Genomic DNA, 12,334 nt, shown 5'->3' with positions numbered 1-12,334 from the left:
TAGATGCACAGTGCATCCTGGGGGGATGGGAGTGGGGAAAGGAAGCCCAGGTAGGCAGAGAAAAATTTTGCATTTAAGTTTTCCTTGTCTTGTCCTAATATATGAATTTTTATTTCATCACCCCCACACCTGTTTCTCCAAATCAGTACCCCCACCTCCTTTCAAGCTTGGGTTTCTTGTCCCTCAGATTAGGGAGCAGAACGTCAAGTTCAACATTGACTTTTTTTAATGGTTATGCTATTTTATTAACATTTAAATTTCACTGAGAGTACAAGTATATGCTAGCCTCATGTTTTTAATTTTTTTCCTCTGTATTTTGATTTTTGAAATGAAGATGAAATAGACAAACAGCTTTAAGGATTCAATGTGTTTGACACTGCACACTATATTTACCAGCTGGACAATCTAGGGGGTGGGGTAGCGATACACTTTGGAGCATAAATATGGTGATGAGCTCAGGAACTGGGAGCAAAACCCCGCCATTCAGGACTGTGCAGAGGTCCTCGGTTGCTCACTTGACTTCAGACTTCAGAAGAACCAAGGGAGTCTGTCGGTGTACCAGAAACCCACTGAATTCAGGACAAACAGTAACAGGATAGATTGGCCCACGCCAGTTCGGATTGTGGGGGCCAGACAGAAGAGAGTAGGGTTGGCTGGAGGCTGGAACTGTTACAGCGGAAATCACAGAATCTGTAGATGAGTGTGGCTATCTTCTAAAAATTAACTGATTTGCAAAAAAGTCTCTAAGATGCTTTTCCCAATCAGGGCATTTGTGACTTTTATTAGTCCTGCCTTTTACAAACCCAGCTTGTGTCCACAGTTAGAGTATACGGGAAGGCGACAGTAAGTGGCTTACATACCACTTCTAATTACCTGCCTTGAATGAATCCTAGAAGAATCAGAGCAAAACTCATTCAAAATGCAAATATTCAGACTCCACCCACCCCAGAACTACTGAGTCAGAACCCTGAGGCAGGGCAGTAATCATATCTGAACAAGCCCAGCCAGGGACCCACACTGGGGAACACTCAAGTTTGCAGCCTGGCTCCCGAGAGGTCAGACCCATCCCTGCAGCTGAACTGCCCTGGGGTCTTTACCTTCAGCCGGGCCTCTGGTGGGGAGGGGTAGCTGGAGACTTAGACATAGGTGAGGAAAGTCCTGTGGCCTCCTGTTTTAGGTTGCAGGGCTGCAAAGTCAGGACAGCGTGGAACCAGTGGGGGGCCTCCTGGCAAGCCCTTGACTCCTTAGGAAACTGGTCAGACCTGGAGTCTGGCATGTCCAGAAATACAGGTAGTGGTGTGTCCCTAGGACACAACTCACATTAGCCAAACATCAGAGACTGATGTATAAAACCAAATGCCAGTGGTTGTATTACGTTAAAGTGAGAGACAAGTCTCTATAAAAACCAGCCCGCCCTAAAGCCAGGCCCAAATTATCATCAGAAAGTTGTTGAGGGCAGTTGGAGTCAGAACTTGGGAATTCTGAGAACTGAAGATCTAGTGGCATCAAGCATTTGTGCTTAGGGTGGGTGGGGACTCCCTCCCGGCCGGCAGAGGCTGGTGAGCAGAGACTCACCTGGCACAAGGGGAGTGAGCATCTAGCTCAGGGTCACACGCAGCAGGCGGCAGGTCCAGGTCAGACCCTGGCTGCCCTGCTCCAGAACGTGGGTTGTCGGCCACCATCCTGAACCCTGAGCTCAGGTCACGCAGAGCCCTGCGGTGGCACACCTCCCTACCGCTCCAGTTTCCCGTGTGTGTGTGCGTGCCTTTGCACCTGCTTCTGTTTTCATGAGCCTCCCTGTCCCTCCAGCCTGGACTTCAGCCCTCACTGTGTGCCCCTCCTAATGAGCGTTTCCAGCCTCTGAGCCCCTCCCCACCCCCCGCCCCATCCCCCACCCCATCCCCCGAAGCAGAGACAGGCCCTTCTTTACCTTCCAAGCCCAGGCCGCTCCTCAGTGCCTGGTGCAAAGGAGGGAGAAGGAGGAAACCACCCCAGACCTGCAGGAAAATAGTTCCTTATGTTGTTTAATTGCTTAATGTTCGGTACCACACAGAGCTCTTTCTAATAAACCTGCTAGAACAATCCGGTACCTTGCTGTTCATCCATGAATGCTCATCCCACCCCCTGGAGTGCATGACTGTCATTCTCGTCTATCTGATTAAAAATCTACAAGTCCTGGAAGTGCTGAGACTTAATAGGCCTGTGGGGTTAGGTTAACCGGCATGCACTGGTTAGTCGAGATTTCGTAGCTCTGGACAGAAAGCAACCACAGAGCATCTTTAGATCCTGCAGGATGTTACCTGGTCAGCCCCTCTGGAGCATCTCTCCAGGCATCCCTTTCTGGGATGTGAATCTGTGACTGTGAATCTCTGGTCCTTAAGTACCACCTGGATCAGGTCTTTGGCCTTCCTGCTTGTTCTCTCTTGACAGTGGGAAACTTTTTTTTGACTCATGCTAACAAAATTTCTTTGAGAATTTTGAATTAATTGTTGTTCAGTCACTAAGTCATCTGTTTGCGACCCAACTCTTTGCAGCCCCACAGACCACAGCACGCCAGGCTTCCCTGTCCATCACCAACTCCCAGTGCTTGCTCAAACTCATGTCCATTGAGTCAGTGATGCCATCCAACCATCTCATCCTCTGTTGTCCCCTTCTCCTCCTGCCTTCATTCTTTTCCAACATCAGGATTTTTTCCAATGAGTTGGCTCTTTGCATCAGGTAGCCAAAGTATTGGAGCTTCACAGCAATTCTCTAATTCATGTTTGTTAGAAGTATGACTGAAACAAGAATGAATGTGTTCTTTTGGGGTGGCTTGGTTATCATCAGCCTCCAGGAAAGCCTAAAATAGTGACGAGGCCGCAGCGTCTAGAACATCACCAGGATGAGTCACTCTGTGATGTCCAAGGGGACATCTCTGTGCTGCAGAAAACTGTGATGGCCAGTTTCCTTCCTAAATCTTGGACAGAAGATGCAGCTGCTGAAAAGAGGGGTGACTGTCACTAGATGCCATGAGCCCAGGCTTTTCCTGGGGGCCCCTGCCCCCCTCAGCCCCGCCTGACACCGTGCTGGGGTGGGCGGAGCTTTGAGCATGTTGGGGCACAGGTCAGACCTCATCCCGTTTTCACATCAGCCTCCTTGGCAGACGCTGGACAGTCAGGCCCTCTGCCTTCACCAGGGAGGCTAGTCTTGCATCAGGACCGCACATCCATGACCCCCGACTTGCTTCTTGGTCCCGACTTCCAGACTGACCCATCCTGGGGTTCCTCTCCCTAAGAGGGAAGGGAAGACTTACTGACACACCTTCCCACCAGGTACCCACTCCTGCCTGGCTCCTGGGGGATCACTGATTGAATAAATCACATGTCTCCCAAGAGCAAAGGATAAATTTCAGGGACAATGTGCTATAAACGCAGTTTTGTTTTTTTTTTAATAAAGAAACATTTTCCTGAAGGAAAGAAGCATTTTTCCAAATGAAACGGTCTTCAGAGATGTGAATAGGCCCCTGGCACAGACTTGAATAGTTACAGAGCCATTTGGCAATTCCTTCATAGGACCTGTATTTCTGGAAGGGAAAAAAAGTTCAGTAAACTTGTTTTCCCAAATGAGACATCTAGACACAAAGATAATGAAAGAATCCATGTCTGGGTTGGAAAAAAAAGTAATTGTACCTATGTAACATGGCAACATTCAACCAGCCTACCTGCCATTGTTAGCTGTCAAGATACTAGCAGCAGTTGCGACTGGACCAGCCTCAGTCAGCCCACGACCTGCAATAGCTTTAATGAACATAAGCAGTATGCCTCCACCTCTGTTTGAGTGCTGAAAAGACACAGCCATTTCCTTGGAAGAGGAAATACAAAACACAACAATCAAGATAAGGGAGGGCCCAGCCTAGGAGGAGCTGGGTTCTCACAGCAGCACGTGAAGCAGAAATTACATGCATGTTAAAAAATTAAGATAATAAAAGAAAAGAAATAGAATCTATAACTCACTAAATGGTTAAAGGAGACAGAGGAAATAAAGAAAACATGGTTCTCCCCTCCCCCCCATAAAAAAAAGGGAAGGAAAAGAAAAACAGAAATATCCGCCCTGCCAAGGGGATGTCTGTGCCTCCCCAGAATCCATGTGCTGAAACGTTACGGCCAGTGTGACGGGACTAGGAGGCGGGGCCTTTGGAAGGTGACGGGTCATGGGGGTGGAGCTCCTGAGCGGAAGAGTGTCCATGTAAAAGAGCCCCCAGAGAGCTCCCGGGCCCCTTCCGTCCTGTGTTACTCTTGCTGCTGTTGTTCAACCGCTCAAAGTGGCCGACTCTGCGGCCCCATGGACTGCAGCACGCCGGGCTTCCCTGTCCTTCACCATCTCCCAGAGTTTGTCCATAGAGTCAGTGATGCCATCCAGCCATCTCATCCTCTGCCATCCCCTTCTCCTCCTGCCCTCAATCTTTCCCAGCATCAGGGTCTTTTCCAATGAGGCGGCTCTTCGCATCAGGTGGCCAAAGTACTGGAGCTTCAGCTTCAGCCTCAGTCCTCCCTGTGAATATGCAGGGTTGATCTTCTTTAGGGTTGAGTGGTTTGATCTCCTTGCAGTCTGAGGGACTCTCTCTGTCCTGTGAAGCTGGAGCCAAAGACAGCCATCTCGGAAGTGAGCTCACATCAGACACGGCATCTGCCAGCACCTTATCTTGGGCGTCCCAACCTTCAGGAGAGTGAGAAAGAAATTTTTGTTGCTTATAGCCCACCAAGTCTCTGGTACTTCTTGATAGCAGCCTGAACAGACTACAACCCCCTAGAAAACTTGTCCTAACTTGTCTGAGAGGTGGAGCGTCTCCTTTAGGCCCACGCAAGCTGTGTTTACTGCCCTGCAGTGACCAGGTGGTATTTAAACAGCCCCTGCTGATAAGTTTTGTTCTCAGAATTTAGCCAGGGTTTCCCTTAGAAGGGGCCTGAACAGAAGACCTTTCGTATGTTCTCCAGCGATTCCTACTAGAAAGCCAGCGTCACCTATGGAGGAGAGCCTCGGGTTAGCAGAGCGTTCATTCACTGATATGTACAGATGGGGAAATTCCCTGTGACTCAGTTTCAGTGGATCTGCTACAGGCCGGGACTTGAACACGAATTTTTAGCTCACCTACACCATCGTTCTTCAGCTCCGAGGGCCCCGCTGGCCTGTGTGACGGGGGCCCAGCTTGTGTAACAACAGCCCTTTAGCAGTGTCTTACTGGCTCCCCCAGGTGACAGCTGGCACGGGTCCCCCGGGGCCGAGGCCTCTGAACCCCTGGCCGTGTGCGCGTCTCCACATGGGCCCATCCTCGGGTCTGAGGGCTGGCACCCTCCCCCAGGACTGGACAGGGGAACGGCGACCCTCTGACCCTCCGACCCCCTCCCATCCTTCGTCCATCCCTGACGTCACCCTGGGACCACACCTGCCATGCGGCTGGGCCCCAGGGGGCGACAGAGAACCTTGTCGAGCGCATCTAGAGAAGGAGAGGATCCAGCGTCCATGCCAGCTGAGGGCGGTGGCACCCGGCGGGTGTCTGGGGGTCCTTCCCGGGGTCAGTGGTCCCTGAAGCCCCCTGACAGTGCACCTGCATTGCTCTAACAAAGGACCATGAACTGGGGGGCTTCAAGCACAACGCTTATTCTCCCTCACTCCCGGATCCAGAAGTTCAGGGTCACGGTGTCTGCAGGGCTGGCTCCTCTGGAGGCTGGAGAGGCAGCAGGGAGTCTGTCCAGGCCCCTTTCCTGGTTTCTGGTGGATCCGGCAGGGCTTGACACTCGCTGACCTGGAGACGCGCTGCCCCAGGGCTCCGCCTCCACGGTCACAAGACCGTCTTTCCCGTGCATGTGTGCCTTCGTCTCTCCTCGGTCAGGACACCCCCTGCCCTCCACACCAGGATGATCTCATCTCTAGAACCTTAACTAATTACATCTGCCAAGACCTTTTCTCCGATTAGGGTCCCGTTTGCAGATTCCCAGCAGATGTATATTCTGGGAAACACCTCTCCACCCACGGCACCCGGTCAGCACAAGCGATGGCGCAGTGAACCCCCTGCCCGGGGCTACAGTGTCCTTAAACACCGTGCTGCAACGACAATAACTTAATTTTTCCTGCTTCCAGCCCTGCAGTTGGACTGGCCCCACAACCCCTCTGGGCTGGGCGTTGGGCTCAGTTCTGCCCCACGTGTCTCTGTCCTCCCCTTGGACCAGTGTCCACCCAGGGTGGGTTCTTCTGATGATGGATCGTTGGAGCTCAAGAGGTGAAGACAGAACACTCAGGCACACTTGAGGTCTCTGCTGTCATCCTGTCCCTCAAAGCCGTCACCCGGGCGAGCCAGGGTGGACGGAGAGGGGTATGCACGCCTCCGCTTTGGCGGGGAGTGGCGAGGTGACAGCGTTTGGGTACACAATCCCACTGCAGGGGGAGGAGTGGGACCAGGCACCCCGCTTTCCAGAAGGTACACTCAGGAGTGCCACGGCTGGCTCACACGGTGTGCAGACCCCGCTTGACCAAGCGATGCCAGGTGACCCCCAGGCCCACGTCCGCCAGGGCTGCAGGGGGCCCTACATTGCCATGGGCTGGTCAACACTTGGCACCTCCAAGTCTCCAGCTTGGGCCAATCAAATGGGTATGAGATGATATCACGATGTTTTAATTTGTTTATCTGATGAGCTGTGGCAAGAACGTTTCTTTTTTTGCTTAATGTCTCTTTGGATTTCCTTTCTGTAAATTAGCCTAAAACTCTTTACCCATCTTTCTGATTTCATCTTTTCCTAGTTGGTGCAAGAATGCTTTTTAATTGTTTGTCAGTTTTGGACATTACGCTGTCTTCCTCCATCCCTGCTGTCTATTCCTCACAGTTTTTTTCTTTTTTTTTTGGCATTTTATTTTTAATTTATATGTAATTTCCTTTTATCGTGCCTCATAGTTTTTTATTTAGAAGTTTCATTTAAGAAGTCCTTCCCTACTTTAAGGTCACAGGGACATTCATCTGAATTGTCTACCATGAACATTACAGTTTCATCTCCCACATTGGGGTTTTTCTTTTACCTAAGTCCACCTTCTTGTGTACGGTCTGGTAGGGATCCAGTTTTAATTTTCTTTTCTCCAGGAGAATCAATTTTAATTCATGAAGTTACTTACACTGTAATTTCTCAATTTATTCCTAAGGAGAGTTTTTTCCCCCCTTCTAATAGATGCAGTTATCATTTTTCTCCTGGAAAGATACTAGTACAATTTGTAAAGAAAATCAGAGCTCTCATAGCTGGTAGCTGCAATTTCTTGTGAAAATACAGAGTGCTACTGGTGACCTAGCTGTGGCACCATAAATGAGTTTTAAAAATTGATTTCTAGCTTAGCGGTTGGAGGAATCATTAAACTTGACATTTTGTTTGAAGTTGGAGCCCTTATAAGAACTAAAAATAATTCCAATTTATCCTGTGTCCTGGAAGGGTGATTTCATGGCCTATATACTAAACATAATGAGAGTGAGACATTTCCAGCTCTAATTGCAAAAACTTCATTTCATCACAATAGTGACTGGGGATGTAGTCACTACTTCCCTTTTGTGTCTTGATTTTGTTGCTTTCAGTAAAAACGCTGATTTCTCATTCCCCCCTTCTCTGTTTTCTTTTGGATTCACACATCAACTGCCTCCTTTTTTCTCTTCTAATTTGTAGTTTATTGTGAAAAATGAAGAAATGTGAGTAAGCAAATATCTGAGTAAATTCACCTTTCTCCTTTTTCTTTACCGACTTTAGTTGAAATAGAACCATATGCAGAGAATGCACAAGCCATAAATGTACAGCGCCATGAATTTCACAAAGTGCACACATTACGTAACCACCTCCTGGATCAAGAAACAAAAATTACTGCTCAAGACCTGCCTTGGTCCCTTTCAGTAGTTACCTGCCCCCGCCAGAGGTGGCGCTGTTCTGAGTGTGTGTGTGTGTGTGTGTGTGTGTGTGTGTGTGTGTTGCAAGAGGCGTGTGTGTGTGTGTGTGTGTGTGTGTGTGTGATGCAAGAGGCGCGGGTCTGATCCCTGGGTCGGGAAGACCCTCTGGAGGAGGGCACGGCAACCCACTCCAGTACTCTTGCCTGGAGGATCCCCCCCATGGATGGAGGAGCCTGGCGGGCTACAGTCCAATAGGGTCGCAGACAGTCGGATAGGATCAAAGCAACTTAGCACCCACGCACACACATGTACATACATATCTTTTCAAACAGCTGAATAAACATAACATTTATCTTCAAAGTATGACAACATGATGTTTTATGTTACAGAAAGGAAGAATTTGAGATCCAGATCCATTATTCTGTAAAGTACAAGTCTGTAGAACGGAACTTCGGGAGGAATGGCAGCCTCTGCTGAGAAGCCAGGTGATGCAGAGCTGAGATTCCCCCTGGGGGTCGCTTCAGGGTTCCCTGCGAGGACCCCTTTCCCGGGGCGGAGTCAAGTTTAGGCTGCCACCTTCCCACGCTTCATTTTCCCTAAACTCATTCTGTCTGCTCCCTGACCTGCAGCTTGGAGTAAAAACATCATGTGACCCACACACTTGCCCCCCAAAGATCCTGATACCCACGGAATGCTGAGGTCCCTCAGAACCAAGGCTCCTGAAAGGGTCAGCACATACCAGACACTCAGGAGGGGATGTGCTGGCCGGCCTGGAGGCGGCCGCCAGTGATGATGGTGATGTCTCTTTTCAAGTCCGAACCTCCCCCACCCCGTCCCCACCCAGTAGAGACACAGAGGCTCTCCCGGATTCATGCAGCAGGGACCAGCGCCTCATCACATGCAGGTGTCCACTCTTCTAAGGAGACCTCCAGCATCACTTCCTCTGTGCTGGGATGCTCCTAGCTCCCTCCTGTATTTACTCAGGACCCCAGAGGTCTGGGTGGACCCCACTCTGACCTGAATCTGGCTCATTCCTCTGGGTCAAGCTTGGCCTCATGTTCTCAGCGCCAGTGATGTCCTAGTTTAACGCTGCACTTAGCAAGGAGCTCAGTCCTGCCCTGACTGTGGTGGGAAATGAGGAGGAGAGAACAAGCCAGTGCCTTCAGCAACCCGAGAGAGAGGCTGAAGCAGACAATAATAGAAAGTTCTCTATTTGCCTCAATGTTTACAGTTTGAGTCAAGGAAGGATCAGTGCCAGGGCGCCCTCAGGGGGCGAGTCTTGTTGAAAGAGTCAGAATGTGAAGGAAACAGAATGTGGAAAGGTAGAAATGACTTGCTGGCAGCAGTTTTAAAATGACAGTAGCTTATGCTTGTATGAGGGCTTCCCAGGTGGCGCTAGCGGTAAGGAACCCAACCACCAGTGCAGGAGACATGAGAGATACGGGTTCGATCCCTGGGTTGGGAAGATCCCCTGGAGAAGGAAATTGCAATCCATCTCAGTACTCTTGCCTGGAGAATCCCATGGACAGAGGAGCCTGGCGGGCTGCAGCACATAGGGTCAGAAAGAGTCAGACACGACTGAAGACCCACACACATCCTGGTATGAGCTCTTCAAGCCCTTCTCACAGTAGAACACGGTGGGGAAAGCGTCGACTTTTGAGACCAATGGGGCTGATTTAACGTCTGGACTTGTCTACTTGGAGCTTCCCAGGTAGTGCTAGTGGTAAAGAACCCTCCTGCCTATGCAGGAGACGTAAGAGACGCATGTTGGATCCCTGGGTCAGGAAAATCCCCTGGAGAAGAAAATGGCAACCCACTCCAGTGTTCTTGCCTGGAGAATCCCATGGACAGAGGAGCCTGGCGGCTTACAGCCCATAGGATCGCAAAGAGTCCGAAGCGACTGAAGCGACTTAGTACGCGCACACACACGCACTTGTCCACATACACAAGTGCCTTAAACATCCGTAAACGCTGCTGGCCTCAGTAACACGGGAGTGCTAACGGCACCCGCCTCGTGCCCATCTAAGAACCGCCAGAGCCCCATCCCTGAGAGCAAGGACCGCGCATGTTCTGACCCACCTCTGCCGTCCTGGCTCCTCCCCCACGCTCGGCCAGGCCCCCGGTACTCCGTGGCCGGGGCCTGCTCTCCAAAGCCCCAGCACCAGCTCTGCTGCTCTGACCCCCGCCTTCACCCTCCCCACCTCCGTGCCTGGGCGCGCCCGCTCCAGCAGCCCCTGAGCCCGCGGAGAGCAGCTGCCCGTTCAGCCCCTGCCCGTCCACGCTCCACCAGCCCCTTCGCAGGTCACAGACGTCCTTCCACCATTCACGCTCTCATTATTCACTGGACCCAAGTGAAGTTTCTCATATGCGACCAAGCTGACCTACAAAATGGCCATTTCATAAGTTTCAAACAAATCATTAAAAATGGCAATTTTCCAAGTAAGGACATCCCAGACCTTTGGATTCCCAGCTCCAGAGTCCTGGAAGGTGGATTCAAAGGTATGAAAAATGTACCTGGGCTGATGGCACCCCTGGGGTTGCCAGTGCTGGGCAGCTAGAAGGGTCCCGGTTTCCTACTAAATTAAGAGTGTGGCTGACAAGTGTGCTTCTCCTTTGCAGGCAAGGGGTCCTCACTCTACACAGGTTCTTGGGGTTCTCTGAGTCCTGGTCCTGCAGATCGCACCAGTGTCTAGTGAAAAGAGCTTTGGATAAAGATTCGTGAGCCTGGGTCCTGAGTTCGGTCAGAGTCCTGCTTCACCACCCCATCCTAGACGTCTCTGAATTGACAGGGTTTTCTTTTTTTTTTTGGTCATGCCGTGGCATGCAGGATTGAACCCTTGCCCATGCAGTGGACGGGCAGAGCCTTAACCACTGGACCACAAGGGAAGTCCATGGATGTCACTTCTTTTTGGCACACCACGTGTCCACCTAGATCCCCAGCATGCCCCTCCTCTGAGCTTCTGTGTCCACGCAGCATCCCCCCAGGTGTCTCCCTCCCCTTTGCCTCTGCGGTTTGCAACACCCGGCATCTTAGCACCCCTTCCTGAGAAGAAAATGAACCTGCCCAGGAGTTGACGTCACCATATGGCCAAAGCTGCTGGAGCCAACAGATGGAAAAAGGAAAAATAGAACCTGACTCCAGGGATTCCAGAAAATGACGCGACCCTCCTGGGGCCCCGGGGCCTCCGGCTCCTTCATCAGCAGACCGGAGGCAGCCTGCTTCCAACCCTGGACATCCCCTCACCGTCTGGGTGACCTTGAGCAAGCCGTTTGTCCCCTCCAAGGCTGGGTCTTTACCTGTAAAATATTAGCAACAGCAGTTTTTTTCTACAGAAGGAGGTTGAGAGGATAAATGAGAGAAGAGCTTAAGGTGTGTGTACCAGGGCAGCCACGTGTGCTGCAGGGGTCAGGGTTCCTCCCTTGGAGTGGACTCCACTGGGGACAAAGGAGTGAATCACTGAAAGCTGTGTGTGAAGCAGACACACGGAACATCCCCCGCAAGGCTTCTCGCCCTGCATCCGCCCGTGCAAACGCCCCTGCCCTGCTCTCCAAGCTCCCCCGAGCCCTTGCTGACAAGGACAGTCCTTGGGGACTGTCCACCCCAAACCCTGACCTCCGCATCATCCCACGCCCGGGGCCTGGTCCACACTGCTCAGCCCTGGACGACGCACAGGCTGACCATTTCAGTCAGCCTTCGGGGAGAAGGAAGGGAGTAAAAGTTATGGCTCCTCTTTAGAAGTGTCCCTGAAAAGGAAGCATCCTATCAGTGGGACAAGTACTGCCCCCAATCCTAAAATGTCCGTTTGCGGAAGGGCACCTCACACCCTGATGGCTGCAGCGTTCCATCCTACAAGATTCTTGGGAAGGAAGATTTAGGATGTCTGCATAAAGCCATGGACCCTCTACCTACAAACTCCCCCTCCTCCCCACCCCGAGGACACCTGGAGAGCCGGCCGCCCTTCTGGGTGCAGGAGAGGGCTCCAGGGTCAGGCTGACCTGAGCCCCACCTTTCAAACTGTGGTTCTGTAGGAAATACTTATTCTTGCTGCAGCTTGATTTCCTTATTTGTCAAACAGGGATGCAACTTGCTTTCAGGGCTGTAGTAAAGATTGAATGAGGTCACGTCTGCAAGGCACGCGCACATGGGAAGCGCTCCGATACACATTGCTCCAGCTGCTGCTTGCTCGCTTCAGTCGTGTCCAACTCTGTGCGGCCCCATGGGCTGCAGCCCGTCAGGCTCCTCTGTCCATGGGACTCTCCAGGCAAGAATACGGGCGTGGCTTGCCATACCCTCCTCCAGGGGTCTTCCCAACCCAGGGATGGAACTGCGTCTCCCACATTTGCAGGCAGATGCTTTACCGCTGAGCCACCTGGGAAGCTCCCAGCACACACTACCTGTCATCATCTCCTGGGACAGCATTTTCCAAAGCACATTGTTCCCCA

Source organism: Cervus elaphus, chromosome 18 (genome assembly GCF_910594005.1).
Source record: "Cervus elaphus chromosome 18, mCerEla1.1, whole genome shotgun sequence".
Lineage (NCBI taxonomy): Eukaryota > Metazoa > Chordata > Mammalia > Artiodactyla > Cervidae > Cervus > Cervus elaphus.
The sequence above is the reverse complement of the archived record's forward strand: the minus strand, read 5'-3'. Positions refer to the sequence as shown.